This window comes from Saimiri boliviensis, chromosome 7, assembly GCF_048565385.1.
Source record: "Saimiri boliviensis isolate mSaiBol1 chromosome 7, mSaiBol1.pri, whole genome shotgun sequence".
Classification (NCBI taxonomy): Eukaryota; Metazoa; Chordata; class Mammalia; order Primates; family Cebidae; genus Saimiri; species Saimiri boliviensis.
The window spans coordinates 80,754,125-80,770,125 of record NC_133455.1 but is presented as its reverse complement, the minus strand read 5'-3'; the positions used below and the strand labels follow the sequence as shown (position 1 = coordinate 80,770,125).

At 41.1% G+C, this 16,001-nt stretch overlaps 1 protein-coding gene and 1 pseudogene across 11 annotated transcripts in view; both read left to right on the top strand.

Annotated features, from left to right (window-relative positions):
- Positions 1–16,001, top strand: part of GRIP1 (glutamate receptor interacting protein 1) — a 713,425-nt gene that overhangs the window by 492,193 nt on the left and 205,231 nt on the right. The gene's annotated exons all lie outside the window — the stretch shown is intronic.
- Positions 5,390–14,258, top strand: LOC104651164 (oxysterol-binding protein-related protein 9 pseudogene; annotated as a pseudogene).

Below are 16,001 nucleotides of genomic sequence, written 5' to 3'. Positions count from 1 at the left end.
GACCTGGTGATCTGCCCGCCTCAGCCTCCCAAAGTGCTGGGATTATAGGCACGAGCCATTGTGCCTGGCTAGCCAACTGAAGTTCTAAGAGCTAAAATAACTTGTCTAAATTCACAGGGCTAGAAAACAGTGAGAATCCTTACTTAGAATGAAGTGTGAAGACTGACTTCTTGAGCCCAATTGAGCCTCTGCTCAGAAGTATCCAGAAAGTGTCAGGTGAACAGAAGCCTCTGGATGTGGATGATCTCTGTCCATCCAAGTCGCAGACTCCATCTCAGTCTTCATTGACTACAGCCCTAAATTAGAGGCGGTAAATGATTAGTGGCTTGGGGTCATAGGGCTCATGCCCTTACCTCTCTGAGTAACTGAGCACTAGGAGGAACTGAGGAGGCAAATTACCAGGGCTTCAGGTTGTGTTACAGTTTCTTCCATACACTTAGGCTTTTCAGAGCTTCCCAGTCAAGGAAAAACATTAAAATCAGCCAAGCAGGCTTTTAACTACTTCTTTTGAAACTGGTAACACCATTACTATGCTTTATGTTTCCCTTTTAAAACCACGGAATCATGCAAAGCTGTAAGATCTCAAGAAAATGAAATGAGTCACTGTGTTCTGTGGCATCATAGTCTTTACTCCCTGACTCTGATAGTATCTATCTATAAACATATAAAATATACATACGACAAATTATTTTAAAATCAAATATTCTTATACATTTCTAAAACCTATTACTGAGCTAGACATTAAACAGATGTTATATAGATTTCCTCTCCAAAATATGGATGGAAATACTTTACAGCACCTGGCAAAGCTCTTTGCTCTCTTTAGGAGTTTAATTGCACCTCCGGAACCCCCTGCCTTCTGCACGTAATGAAAACCACTGACACATTGATCCCTTGCCCTTCACCCATGCACACTCTCTGCATTCTCCTTTTTTCTCCGGCCCATCCTTTACTTGCTTGCTACATTCATTATAACTGAAATGATCTCTCACTATTTGATTCTGAGTGTTCCTCTAAACTGACCCTCATACATTTATTCAACATGTAATTATCCAACAGTTACTCATTGAGCTGTCACTTTGTGCCAGGTACTGTTCCAGGTGCTAGGAATATAGGTGGGAACCCAGTCTGTTGGCCTCTGTCTTCCTGGAACTGGCAGACTAGCAGGGGAAACAGGCACTCAGCAAACACTGAATGTCTGGCCTAAGGTGAGGCTGTTCTAAGTACAGTAAAGGGAAATGAACTAGTGTGAGGAGTAGGGAGTGGTGGGGGCAGAAAGTTATGGGCTCCATGCTCAGGTAGAAAGTCTGAGGTCTCCATGGCCTCCGAAGGCCAAGGTTGGCCCCCATAAGTTGGTGACTTTGGAGTAAGCCTGAAATGAGTTGTGCACCCAACAATGGTCTGAAGAAGAGTATTCTAGGCCAAAAGAAGAGCAAATGCAAAGTCGCTGAAGTCAGAACAACAAGCCTGGGTTTTAAAGAAACTAAGAGAAAGGCACTTCAGCTAACAAGTGGAAAGAAACCAGAAAAGAGAAAGAGGAGGTTGAGCAACATTACGCCAAACTGAATGACTAAGCATGGCCAGAAAGGGGGAAGCCAGGCTGAGGGTGTAAGGGATGAGTCTGGAGAAGGGACAAGCCTGCATCCTACAGAGCTTTTAGGCCGTGGCAAGAATTTGAATATTATTCTGAGCATGATAGGAAGCCACTGTAGGGGTTAAGGTATTGTAATTTCTTATTTGTTTATTTTAATTTCTCTAGCTGCTATATGGAAAATAGACTTTAAGGAGACAAAAATGGAAACAAGAAGACCAGTTAGCATCCTGTACCAGTATTTCAGGCAAGAAATGACGGTGGCTTGGACTGGGAGGTGGAGGTGGAGGGAGTAAAAAATGGTCAAATTTTGAAGAAAGAACCCAAAGAACCTACTGACAAATTGGATGTGGGATGAGAGAGGAAAAGAGAAGTCTGGGATAATTCCAAGTTTTTGCTGTTAACAATTGGGTAAATACTGATGCCATTTACTGAAACAGAAAATAACCCAGGAAGAAATGGATCAGTGGAACAGGAGAATGGGGAACTCGGAGCAGAGCTTAGGTGGAGATAGAAATTTTGAAGTTATAAGTTTGTAAATGGTATTTACACCCATGGGGGTGGGTGACAGGTTGTCTAGGTAGTACAGATAGATGGAGATGAGGTCCGAGGTTTGAGCCTGGGGCGTGCCAAGCCTCAGGGGTTGGCAGTGATAGAAGATTTAGCATAAGGTATGAAGAAACAAAGGCAGGGATGATTAGAACCAGGAAAATGTATTGCCCTGGAATCCAAGTTAGGAACCACATGTCACTAAAGAGGGAGAGAAAAACTAGGTCAAATATTGATGACGAGATGAATGAGAATTGGCTATAAGATATTGTAAGAAGGGAGGTTTGGTGACCTGGACAAAAATAGATTCAATGAAAAGGTGGGAGCAAAAGCCTGATTTGAATGGGTTGAGGTAAGGATAGGACTTGAGTAACAGGCAGAGAATGTGGACAATTCTGAAGAGAGTTTCTGTATCAAAGGGAGCAGAGAAGTGGGAGAACGACCAGAGTGGGCATGTGGTCAAGGAGAATTTAAAAATATATACGTAAGAGAGGATACAGCATGTGCATGTGCTGGTGTGGCTGATCTAGCAGAATGAGAGAAAATCATGCAGGAGAGAGGGGATCAAAGCAAAAGCAGGCTTTGAAGAAACAGGGGTGCCTCCAGTGTGTATAAGGGGTCAGCGGGTGGGGAAGGCAGCATGGAAGGGCACAGAGGGAGAAGGGTGCTACAGTCCCTGCTGAGAAGACATGTGAGTCATCTGATTGCACTATTTCCTTAGTGAAGTAAGTGGTGAGGTCATCCACAGAGAGTATGGAGAGAAAGCCTTGGAGAGAGAGGAGGTATCATTTCAATGACTGAAGTAGATTATCTAGGACATTGTCAGAGGATTACCCTACAGTGCAGTATAGCCCTAACTAATATACCCCTCTTCCCTCTTACAAACCGTGCCTCCTCAAATCAAAAAGGGACAAATTAAACTTACCCTTCTAATGCTGATGCCCATGACATGCCCATATAGCATATTTTATTCCACTGGGTGCTCTCCTCTAACTTCTCCCTTCCATAATCATTTCTTTTTATAAACACCCAGAATATTTTATCTTATTTTAGACAGAGTTTTGCTCTTGTTTTTCCAGCTGGAGTGCAATGGTGCAACCTCAGCTCATTGCAACCTCTTGTCTCCTGGCTTCAAGTGATTGTCCTGCCTTAGCCTCCCAAGTAGCTGGGATTACAGGCATGCACCACCACACCCAGCTAATTTTGTATTTTTAGTAGAAAAGGGGTTTTGCCGTGTTGGTCAGGCTGGTCTCAAACTCCTGACCTCAGGTGGTCTGCCCACCTCGGCCACCCAAAGTGCTGGGATTACAGGTGTGAGCAACCAAGCCCAGCTCAGAATATTTTATGTTTTTATTGAAGCTTTCAGCAGTTTGACACACCCTGTTTCAAGTTACTCTGCAGTTGTTTTCCTGGAATTGTAGACTTACCTTTAATTTAAGGTGATAGTCCCTTAAGTTGAAGAAAATGTTTTGTTGGTCAGTTGGTTTGGAAGCAGGATCTTGCTCTGTTAGCCAGGCTGGAGTGCAGTGGCATAACAGTGGCTCATTGCGGTCTTGAACTCCTGGGCTCAAGTCATCTTCTCACCTCAGCTTCCAAGTAGCAGAGACCACAGGCACATGCCACTGTGCCCATCTAAGTATTTATTTATTTGTAGGTTCAGGGTCTTGCCGTGTTGTCCAGGATGGTCTTGATCTCCTGGGCTCAAGCAGTCCTCCCACCTCAGCCTCCCAAAGTACTAGGATTACAGACATGAGCCACTGCACCCAGCTGAAAATGTATCTTTATTAAAAATTCCCCCACAAAGTTTTGTCCGGTAGGGTTCATAGCAGGGTGTAGCCCATGTTTGTCAAATTAAAGAGATTCCTTTAATCACCTGCCTTAGGATCTCATAAATATTATAAATCAACCCTTACACAATGATGAAATACAATGATAGGGTGGAACTGTCAGTGCTCTTACTGATCTTTCTCTAATAGACACCTAACAGACTACACATACATGCGTGCCTCACATACATGTATTTTCCCCTTTGTGTTCTACTTTCATGATTGGAAACTCCATATCTAATTACTTCTGCTTCAATATTTTTTGACATAGGAAACTTACCATCTTACAATGTAGCCCCTGCTTTTTTACATCTCTGTTAAGCATTCCTTATGCTGATAGACTGAGCTTCCTATCTTGAACTGCGCTACCCACTGGCTCTTCTAATTTCTCTGAACTTTCCCAAAGTCAGTCATTCAGTCGTTGAATATACCTACCATCTCTTCCTTGAGCTGCTGCTGTTGTTTAAACCAGATGAAATGTGTTCCTTCCTCTAGTTCTGCCTTATGTGACACGCTTTTCATATCCTGCTAGTCTTTCTTTAGTTTGTCCGTGTTCTTTAGCGTGGAGCAGCCCAAACTGGACACTTCACTATGCTGCAGAGTTCAAGAAAACCATTAGCTCCCCTAATCTGGATGTAGTACTCAATAACCCAGATTATGATTGTATCTTTAAATTAAGTAATGATGTTTGCTTATTTTAAACTTGCCATCAAGTAAAACATATAGAATATAAACTTATTCTTATGAATTGCTCTTAAAAGCTAGGTTTTGTCCCATGAGTAGTAGCACTCTGTGTAATGCTGGGCAGCTCTGTACTCTTCATTCTGTTTTCTGCACATTTATTTCTATTATATTCGGCCAGTAATATTTGAGAAGAGGAAAGGAGTAAGAGTGACCATCTGTTATGGACCAGAAATCATGTCAGTCTTATTTATTTAAAAAAGAGAGGTATTATTCCTCTTTTGTGGAATAAATTAAGGCTGACAGGCTTAGGTAACTTGTCCATGTCTACCCAACAACAGGCTGATATTTGAGTTTAGAATCACTTTAATTCAAAGGCTGTCTTCTTTCAGCTATGTACACAGCTCTCAAGTGAGTCAGCCTGTCTTTCCAACATGGTGAGATAGTCTCTATTCCCAATCATCACATATATCTACTACTCTTCTTAGTAATGAATTAGCTGCAAATCTGATAAACATCAAGTAGTGTTAAGAATTTTGAACATAGAAGTACCAAGGACAGAGCCCTGCAGCATCCCTGACAGAAATCTTGCCTTTCTCCCATACATGCTGATTTTCAGGATTTGGGTATCATTTTCAGTCAGTTCATAGTAGTCCATCCTGTCTACAGGTTATTATGAGAGATTTTTCTAAAAGTCCCACTGAAATACTAAAATGTCATACCTAGTATATTATCTTTCGATATGGTGGTGGTTTACCTGCCTTATTCTTTGGCGGTATAACAATCCTTTCTAAAATTTTGCCAGGACATATCCCAGAGGTCCTAGATTTCCAGCATCCTTCAATATAGAAAATAAGATGCTTGCTTATTTCAGCCTTTCAGCATATCTTTGATTTTTATCTTCGTTTCACAGTGATGTTTATACATTCTTTTACTTCTCTGGCTTAACTTTATCTGACTCATTTATCTGACTCTAGAAACCTGAATATATTCTAAACAGCTAGGGCTTTCTTTTCTTTCTTTCTTTCTTTCTTTTTTTTTTTTTTTTTTTTTTGAGTCAGAGTCTTGCTTGCTCTGTCGCCCAGGCTGGAGTGTGGTGGCACAGTCTCAGCTCACTGCAACCTCCACCTCCGGGGTTCAAACAATCCTCCTTCCTCAGCTTCTTGAGTAGCTGGGATTACAGGCACGTGCCACCAAACCCAGCTAGTTTTCTTATTTTTAGTAGAGATGGGGTTTCACCATGTTGGTCAGGCTGGTCTTGAACTCCTGACCTCGTGATCTGCCCACCTTGGCCTCCCAAAGTGCTGGGATTGCAGGTATGAGCCACCACACCCAGTTTTTTTTTTTTTTTTTTTTTTTTTTTTTTTTTTTTTTGGAGAGAGAGTCTCACTCTCACCAGGCTGGAGTGCAGTGGCACAATCTCGGCTCACTGCAACCTCCGCCTCCCGGGTTCAAGCAATTCTCCTGCCTCAGCCTCCCAAGTAGCTGGGACTATAGGCACACACCAGCACACCCAGCTAATTTTTGTGTTTTTAGTAAAGACGGGGTTTCACCATGTTGGCCATGATGGTCTTGATCTCTTGACCTTGTGATCCGCCCACCTCGGACTCCCAGAGTGCTGGGATTACACAGTGTATTCTTTTTAATATCATTTTGCCTACCTTTGGCATACATTTTCTTTTAACCTTTAAGTCTATCCTTCCTACTTTGAGATTTTTCTCCATTGAAGCCACTGGAGATACAGCGTTTTAACTGAGTAGCTCAGCATTTCACCTAAATGCTAAAACTAACTTTCTATCAGCTTCTACAAGCAGAGACTTCTTGCCTGTGTTCTTCTTGTTTGGGACTAGAGAACTTGGAAAAATTATTTAGTTGTCCTCAACACTTTTAGCTACCATTCTTGCAAGATAACATTGCCTATAAGCTAATAAAGCATATCCAGGATCTATTATTTCTGGGAGGCCAGATGAAGGTGGTTGTCATTATGATGGCAAGAACTCTTCTTCTGCTCTTCAAACACAGTGAATGAAATAAACGAAGTATTGGGAGTTTATAAAAAATGAAGTGACAAATATTTAAAATGCTGATTATATCAGTGTTACCTAGGATACCAAAAAATAGAAACACTTCTCATTGTTCATAGGAATGTAAACTTGTTGGAAGACACATGGGTATCATCAATAAAAATGTTTTTAAAAGTATGTTTTTCCAACATTTCTGGTAATATATCCTATAATAATACATTTGTGCACAAAGATATAACTACTTGCTACTTATAAAATGTGGTGATATTTTAGAATAATACCAATCTGATAAAGGAATGCTTTGAAAATATATGTAAGTAGACTTGACAACCACTGTTACCATGAGTCACTGCCTCTGAGGAGAATATCAGTTGGTTTGGAAGACAGTGGCACTGGTAATAGGAAGAGATCTCTCCCAACTTTGATTCACTGCTGAAAAGTGGGAATGGAGGCCAGGCATGGTGGCTCACACCTGTAATCCTAACATTTTGGGAGGCTGAAGCAGGCAGATCACCTGAAGTCAGAAGTTCGGGATGTGCCTGGCCAACATGGTGAAACCTCTTTTCTACTAAAAAAAAAAAAAAAAGAATTAGCATGGTGGCAGGTGCCTGTAATCTCAGCTACTCAGGAGGATGAATCACAAGAATCGCTTGAACCCAGGAAGTGGAGTTCAAGATTGTGAGCCAAGATAGTGCCACTGCACTCCAGCCTGGGTGACAGAGAGATACTATCTCAAAAAGCAAAAGAAAGAAAAGTGGGAATGAAGAGTTGTTTCAGTCAGCTGCAAGTGGACAAGTAGAATGGAGTTGACCATGAAAGTGGGCAGCACTGGGTATAAAATATAACTGTATATCTGTACAGAGATGTATGTTGAAGCATGTTAATGAAATGTTGTAAACAAACCGAAATATCTATCAATAGAGGAATGGTCAAAGAAATTAGGTTGTCATTTTTCTAAGAGAGCTTATAAAACTGTTAAAAGTCTGAGGTAGACCTATAGGCCATGCCATGAAAAGATCTCCAAGACTTATTGGTATGCTGGAAAACAGCAAGTCATCTCGTGTTGTTCAATCCAATTTAGGTGAAACGTTAGTGTCTTAAGAGAGTGAAAGGTTGGCACAAATTTTGACCATGGTTTTTCCTCTGAAATGGGAGTGGAAGGAGAGTGCAGAGGAGTGCCCTCAGGCTTTACCTCAAATCCTTATGTCTCATTGGAATCTTAAGCTAAAATGCATTTGTTTATTACCCGGGTGATTTTTTTTAAAGCTGCTATAATGACAAGAAAGAGTATCAGTGAATGACCCAGCCCTGCAGATGAGGATGAAGACAAGGCATCTCTGCCAGCTGATACCACACAGAGCCAACAACCATGTAAATATTTCTGCATGTGTCAAGAAGACCAGTTGCAAAAGATAACAGCAAAAATAACTTACCAGTTTTGTTAGTAGGAGAAAATAGAAGATTTGGGGGAAAAAAAGATCAGTAGTTTCAAATATTTCAGCTCATATGGTAAAGGGATTATCATGATCTCTATGATCATAGAGGAAGAAGTAGAGCTCTGAAGCCAGAGGGCACCAATCAGCATGATCCCCCTCTCAGCAGGCACCGCCTAAACACAGATGCATCTCGCTTGTCTGGTGAATACTGGGAGGCAGCACCTGTTGCTTTCCACCCTATTTCACCTCCGTGCCCCATACATGTGTGTCCCACACAGCTTGCTGCTTTCAGTTTCTCTGACTAGCACCTGTGTTTGGATGTTTGACTGATGCTGTGAGGGTGAGCTATAGGGAATCATATTTGGAAGCAGCTTAAGGTAGAACTTTCTAAGATGAGCAGGAAGGCAGCACACCTGCCTGGTTAGGAACGCAGGCTCTGGAGCTAGCCTGCCTTATTTGAATGCCGGCCCTGCCACCTACTACTGTGTGGAATTAAGCTGTTTGCTTCAGTTTCATGCTTCAGTTTTCCTATTGTGTGAAATGAGAGTGTAATGAGGATTAAATGAGTTAATACACATAAACCATCTAAATTAGTTGTCTATCACCATGTAACAGTATTACCACAAATTTAGCAGCTTAAAACAATACACGTTTATTATCCCACAGTTTCTGTGGGTCAGAATTTTAGGCACTGCTTATCTGGTCCTTTTTAGGGTCTCATAAAGCTAGAATCAAGGTGTCAAATAGGATTTCAGCGGCGGCTGAGTCTTGACTTGGGGAGGATCTACTGCCAGCCTCGCCCTGGTTGTTGGCAGAATTCAGTTCAGGGCTTTGGTTTCTTGCTGGCTGTCAGCTCCAGCCTCAGAGCCTACAAGGGAGACAAGGCTGTGAGCATGATGGGTGCTACAGTCTTATGTGCGTGGTCAGCATGTATACAACAACATGCATCTGGAAGCTTTGCCATATCTGCTGGTTAAAGACAAGCCACAGGTCATGCCCACACTCAAGAGAAGCGGATATCTAAAAGCAGTGAACAACAGGGATTAGGGATCATAGAGAACTGCCACAGACACCGTCTTCCATGGCATACCAAGTCAGGCCCACTGCATAAAAAGCTCTTAATAAACATGAGTTATCCATGGAAGCTGTCAAAGAAGGCATAGGCGGCTTTCTGAGAGGATTAGTTTCTCACACTGAGGGTATTCAGATTGTTACTGGATGGAGACTGTAGACACATAGCAAAGAAAACCACCGGGCACGGTGGCTCAAGCCTGTAATCCCAGCACTTTGGGAGGCCGAGGCGCATGCATCACGAGGTCAAGAGATCGAGACCATCCTGGTCAACATGGTGAAACCCCGTCTCTACTAAAAATACAAAACATTAGCTGGGCATGGTGGTGCGTGCCTGTAATCCCAGCTACTCAGGAGGCTGAGGCAGGAGAATTGCCTGAACCCAGGAGGCGGAGGTTGCAGTGAGCAGAGATCGCGCCATTGCACTCCAGCCTGGGTAACAAGAGCAAAACTCTGTCTCAAAAAAAAAAAAAAAAAAAGAAAAGAAAACCAAATGGAAATACATGTTGAGCCAGGTAGCTCCTAAAGGTCGTCTGAGATTATCCAGTCACCAGACAAGGTGAACCAACTGCCCCTCCTCCTTCAGCATTGTCCTGAGTTCATTGCTACTTTGTTTTTGCATGCTATCTTTTTTTCCACTTTGTCTGATTTCACCTGTGTAAAAATGGAAACTAGAACATCCCATATGATTTTCTCTGAGAATTCTGAGAGTTGCCCTGGTCTCTCATAGAATAGCCATGCTTGGGCTGGGGTGGGAAGAAGGAGACACATTTGACCTCTACTACAGGTTTGTTTCTTCCTAAGGAAAAGGGACCCAGGCTCTGTTTAGTTTTTCAGTGTCTCTCAAAATTCTAACCAGGTTTGTGTGCCTACAGTGTACTCAGTAAACACCATCAACGTGTGGAAAAGGGAGAGGTGATGAATTTTACTGCTAGGCTCTTTCTAGATCTTGCTGCTGACATGCAAGGGTATTTACCTGTTTGAGGCACTCCCCAGTTCGTTCGTGTGCCTCCACTGTTTCTGTGGAAGGCCTGGTAAACATAAACTTTCGGTTGAGTAGCCCAGCCCTGGAAGAGGACTGATAAGGCGGTTCCGTGGATGGCAGCACAGAATCCAGAAGTGTGGGTTTTTTATGCCTGAGAAGTTGATTTGAAACATATGTATCCTTGCATATTAATTTCATAAGCACATATGCCAGCCCTACTTCTGCATTCAGCCTCTGAAAAATGCAACTGAAGAATCATATGTGCCTCATACGCAAACACTCAAATATATCCTCTGCCATGCCCATACCTAACTCCTAGCCCTGTTGTGCTGGAGAAAGTAAATGGAAGTGACTGAGGACAGTCATGCTAGTAACTAAACATTAGAAATACAATAACCATGAAGAGCTCTGTTATTTCTTTAATTCAGGCAATTTCCCAGTAGAATATTAAGGTGTTAATTGCTTCTGCACTTTTCCATTTGACAGATACGTCCTTTTTCACCTAGGTAAGGGAAGCAATTATTGTAATGCTCTCATGGGCTTGGTGAGATATTCTTTAATGACTTTTAAAGGCATCAATAGGGCATTGTGCTTTTAAAGGGAAACTGTCCTCTTTTCCGTTTGTGCTTGATAACAAGTGTGGGTACGTGATGAATCTGTGAAAGGAAAATCTGCAATGAAAAAAATAAAGGCAGTAGTAATACATTTCTAGGAAATATGTATCCATATTTCAGATATGAGAAAAATGTATTCTTATATGTGCATATATCACTGAGCTTAACAAAGATAAAACCAAAAAGACCCACAGCAGGCATATTTCTCTGGAATTTCAATGCGAAGTTATTATTCTCTGGAACTGGTATGGCCTCCCAAATGAGGGTTTGGCAGGTCACTTACTCAATATAAATCAGTAAATATTCTTTTACGCATTGTGTGAAAGTGACTCTCACAGGCTACTTGAGCTAAAATTTGTTTTACTGTTTCATGTTTACATTAAAAATAACAGAAAAATAGTCTTAGAACTTTTAACTAGATTTCAGAACTCTTTTATGATAAGAGTCACTTTGGCAACCTGGTCAAGCCGAGACAACCCATGTTAACTGAAGTGATAGTGCAGAAAGAAGACGGAATGCAATGTGAACACTGAATTTAGAGTTTTAAGTCTTAGCAAAAAGATTTGCCTGATATGTGTCCTTAGGCAAGTTATCTCAACTTGAAAAGCTTCAGATTTTTCATCTATAGGAGCCTGGGTTCCTGTGAGAACCAAATGTATGTGACTCGTCTGGCCAACTTAAGTGCTATCCAGATATAAAATTTTATGATCAAAGAAAGATCTTGGTTTTGTGCCACCTCAATTTTATACAGTTTGAGGGGAGAGAGAGATCTTTAAGAAAAAAAAATTCAAAAATATGTTTTTTCAAATTTGACAAAACCATATGATGGTGTGAATACATTGCTAAGATGCCTCCTAAGACTTTGGAAGAAGCCTGTGCCAGTAAAGGCCTCAGAAGTTAAAGACTCAGTCGCTTAGCCTGTGCAGCATTATTACAGACTTACAGAATGCAAGAGCTGGAAATGGCCATACCTCCCACTTGACAGGGGTTCACAGTTGTTATTTTAGCAGAAATCTCTCTTCAAAATCTTATGTGGAGGAATAAGAGGAAAAAACTGACGAGCGTAGCTGAAGGCGGAACCTAGTACTTAGAGATACGCTTGGTTGGCCTCTATCGTCCTTGGAAGAATTTCAGCTGAGGCCCAGTGTGGTGACTCATGCCCCTAATCCTAGCACTTCCAGAGGCTGAGGCAGAAGGATCACTTGAGGCCAGGAGTTTGAGACCAGCCTGGGCAAATAACAAGACTCTATCTCAGGCGTCCCCAAACTATGGCCCACAGGCCATGTGCGGCCCCCTGAGGCCATTTATCCGCCCCCCCCCCCCCGCACTTCAGAAAGGGACACCTCTTTCATTGGTGGTCAATGAGAGGAGCACAGTATGTGGCGGCCCTCCAGCGGTCTGAGAGACAGTGAACTGGCCCCCTGTGTAAAACGTTTGGGGACGCCTGCTCTATCTGTACAAAAAATTTAAAAATTAACCAGGCATGCTTGCATGCAGCTGTAATCCCAGCTACTCAGGATGCTGAGGCTGGATGATCACTTGATCCCAGGAATTCAGGGTTACACTGAGCTAGATCGCACCACTGCACTCCAGCTTGGGTGACAGAGTAAGACCCTGTCTCTAATTAATACCTACATACAGTACCTACAAACTACCCCCTAACATAGACACTTTAACAACTGTGAAACTGGGATGCATCTTACAGTTATTCCCAGCCATGTAAGAATGATAATCTTATTATTGCCTGTGCATGCACTTACTTGGTTGCACTTTCTGGTGATACCGTTGGATAAATGTAACCTCTTGAAGTTTCAGGAAATAAACCTGAAACTGAATAAAACCTGAAATAAACCTGAGGAGGGAATATGTACTGTTGTCTAAAATGTTCTGTTGACACTTTCCCATGAGTTCCAGAAGCACAAGTATCAAAACTTGGCAACTGAGGAGCCAATCAAGTGGGGAAGGAAAAGGGGTGCTCAGAAGCAGCCCTCAGTCCCCTCTCCTGGAGGCACAGAGTATGGGGGCCTTTCAAATGACTTTCTTGCTGGACACTTGTGGAGTAAGTACACCTCAATGATCTGGAAGAGGGCCAACCTCTACCCCTGAGTCCCAGAGTTTCTAGTGCCTGCCCGGGGCCAGGATATGGGCTGAGATGTCACGCTTTACTTGCCAAAAAGCCACTATAGCAAGATCTTTCAGTGTCACTGGACATTACCAAATGATTCTAAAAAGAACACAGAGCTAGTTTTAGAGGGACCAGTTCCCTGGGTTTCCAAAAACAATGTAACATTTGAGGCAGAGCAGATTTCCCATCATCCACCTACTGCAGCCTTTTATGCTGAGTATTTTATCAAGAAAATTCAATTCAGTGCTGATATCTGGACCTAACCAAAATTTCTTAGGATGTCAATTGGGATACACAACATAGAGTGGGGCCACAGGCCCTGTGTCTTGTGTTTAAACCATGAGAAAACAAGACATCCTCACATTCACCAGTGTTTATGGATGATCTGTCCTCACAATGTTCTGAATGGAACTAGGAGGAGAATGCAATATTAATTATTCCAAAACTGGTGATAGTGCAAATATCATCTTCCACACTAAACTTTCTCTGGGGACAGGAAGCACAGAATTACCATTGTGATTTTTTTCTCTCCAAAGGATTAGAAGCCTTTTGCTCAATTGAAAGGGAATGGAATGGTGTAATGTATGCAAAGCATGCAACAGTGAAAAATACAGTCTTTGTAGATACCAAGAAGATGTCTGCAATCAAGAAGATAATCAGGAAGTTGAAAGACCAGAAATAACATAAATCCCACTGCATTTAGAAGGATGTCACTTTCAACTTAAAAATCAGAGACATTGATACTGCAACTGAAGCAAAACACGAACTTGAAAAAGGCAGAAGAAGCCCATGAAAGGAAGGAGAAGGAAATTCAATGGGAGACAAGCTTATTTCATGAAGATGGAAGACGCTGGGTTTATGATGAGCCATTTTTGAATTGTCTTGGTGCTGCCAAGCATTAGGCTAGGAAATGCAAAATTTATACCTGATGACCAGGGCAGTAAGCATAATTAAGCAACAAACAGTCTCTCTTTGGGACAACCTGTTCATTCCCTTCTTATTGCAATGGTTTCTATCTCAGGGATATGAGACTTTCTTTTTTTTTCCCACAATTAAAAATCAATTATATTTAATTCTATACAATTAATAATTAGAAATTTAAAAAGCAGTACAATTTGCAATAGCATAAAAATCAAATAAGTAGATATAAATCTAGCAAAAAATTTACAAGATCTCCACGGGGTATGGGACTTTCTGACACAAATGAACAATTACAGTGGGAAAGCTTCTCTTTTTTCCTCTGTGGCAGTTATGGTCATAAGTCCTAAGAAAAACTTTAGGTTTTGAAAACAAGATGTTTGCTCCTTTTCCAAACCCTACATATTGAAAAGCATTTCTAAATCCAAGCCTCAAAGTCTACACTCTAATATTGCTGTTAAGAAACACAGCTTCTGTTTTGTAGTTCATATGATGTTGGATTATGTGTGTATGTGTGTGTGGGTGTGGGTGTGTGTAGTACATATGTTGGATTATATGTGTATATGTACACACACTGCATATATATATACACAATATATATAGTGCATATGCAGTATATATAGTATATATAATAACTTATACACATACACATACACGCATACATATATGCAGTTGACCCTTGAAGAACACAGGTTTGAACTGCACAAGTCTACAACACAGATTTTCTACTACCTCTTTCATCCCTGAAATAGCAAGTCCAACCCTCCTCTTCCTCCTCTTCCTCAGCCTACTTAACGTAAAGAAGACAAGGATGAAGATTTTTATGATTATCCTCTTCCACTTAATAAATAGTAAATGTATTTTCTTCCTTATGATCTTCTTAAGAACATTCTCTTTTCTTAATTATAAGAATATAGTATATCATACATGTAACACACACAATATGTGTTTATGTTGTCAGTAAGACTACCAGTCAACAGTAGGCTATTAATAGTTAAGTTTTGGGGTAGTCAGAAGTTACATGTGGATTTTCAACTGTGCAGGGGGGATTGGTGCAGCTAAAGTTGTATTATACATACATACATATGCATATACAATCACACAACAAATATACCTAATGCCAGATTGTTCACAAAAACTCTGTAAATACGGGTTCCTCAGAGTTGTTTAGAGAAATCGGCACAGTGCCTTAAAATAAAGTGTTTGCAAATGTTAGAGTCTCACCTGCAGTAACTTTCCTTTTGGAGTTGAATTATTATTAAGTTGTATCTAACCCTAGATTATAATTTAATTATACTCAATATTTCTTCAGGCTTCATAAAGTAATTTTTTAAAAAAATTTGAAACTTGCCAAATGAGCCTTAGCAGCTTGAAAGAAAATCCAAGGGACAATAACAGAGCACTGTAAAAAATACAGCATCACAGTGCTTTTGATGGCCCAAAGGACTGGTGATAAGGACAATATCATATAGAAAATACAGACATCAGTGTCACTGGTTCAGAGGGTGAATGTGGAAAAGTTGTAGGAATACTTTATGTCACTTACATTTTCTTTTCATATATACACTCTGAGTTATTTAATAAGTATAATACTTAATCTTAGTGATAAACAACTATGTTGTAGTTTAATTTACAATGTATTCTTTTGTTTTGTTTTATTTGAAACAAGATCTTTCTCTGTGACCCAGGCTGGAGTGCTGTAGTGCAATCATGGCTCACTGCAGCTTCAACCTCCTGGGCTCAAGTAATCCCCTCACCTCAGCACCCCTATCCCCCACCAGGTAGCTGGGACTATAGGAGCACACCACCATTCCTGGCTTATTTTTAAATTTTTTTGTAGAGGTAGTGTTTTGCCATGTTGCCAAGGGTGGTCTCAAACTCTTCAGCTCAAGCAATTCTCCCACCTCAGCCTCCCAAAGTACTGGTATTACAGGCATGAGTCACTGCACCCAGCCATATTATTTCTTAGTAACAAATAAAGTAACAGTATGCCTTACAATCGCTGTCACCTTAAAGTCTATAAAATATCTTCAGTTCTCTTATTTTACAGTTCAGAGATAAAGGCACAGCAAGGATTTGGTGACTTGCCCGAGGCAATAGGGCCAGTTTGTTAGGGCATAATGAACCATTTGCAAATATTTTTCAAGTGACTGTCCCAACTTAGCCCCAGACTAACCCTTA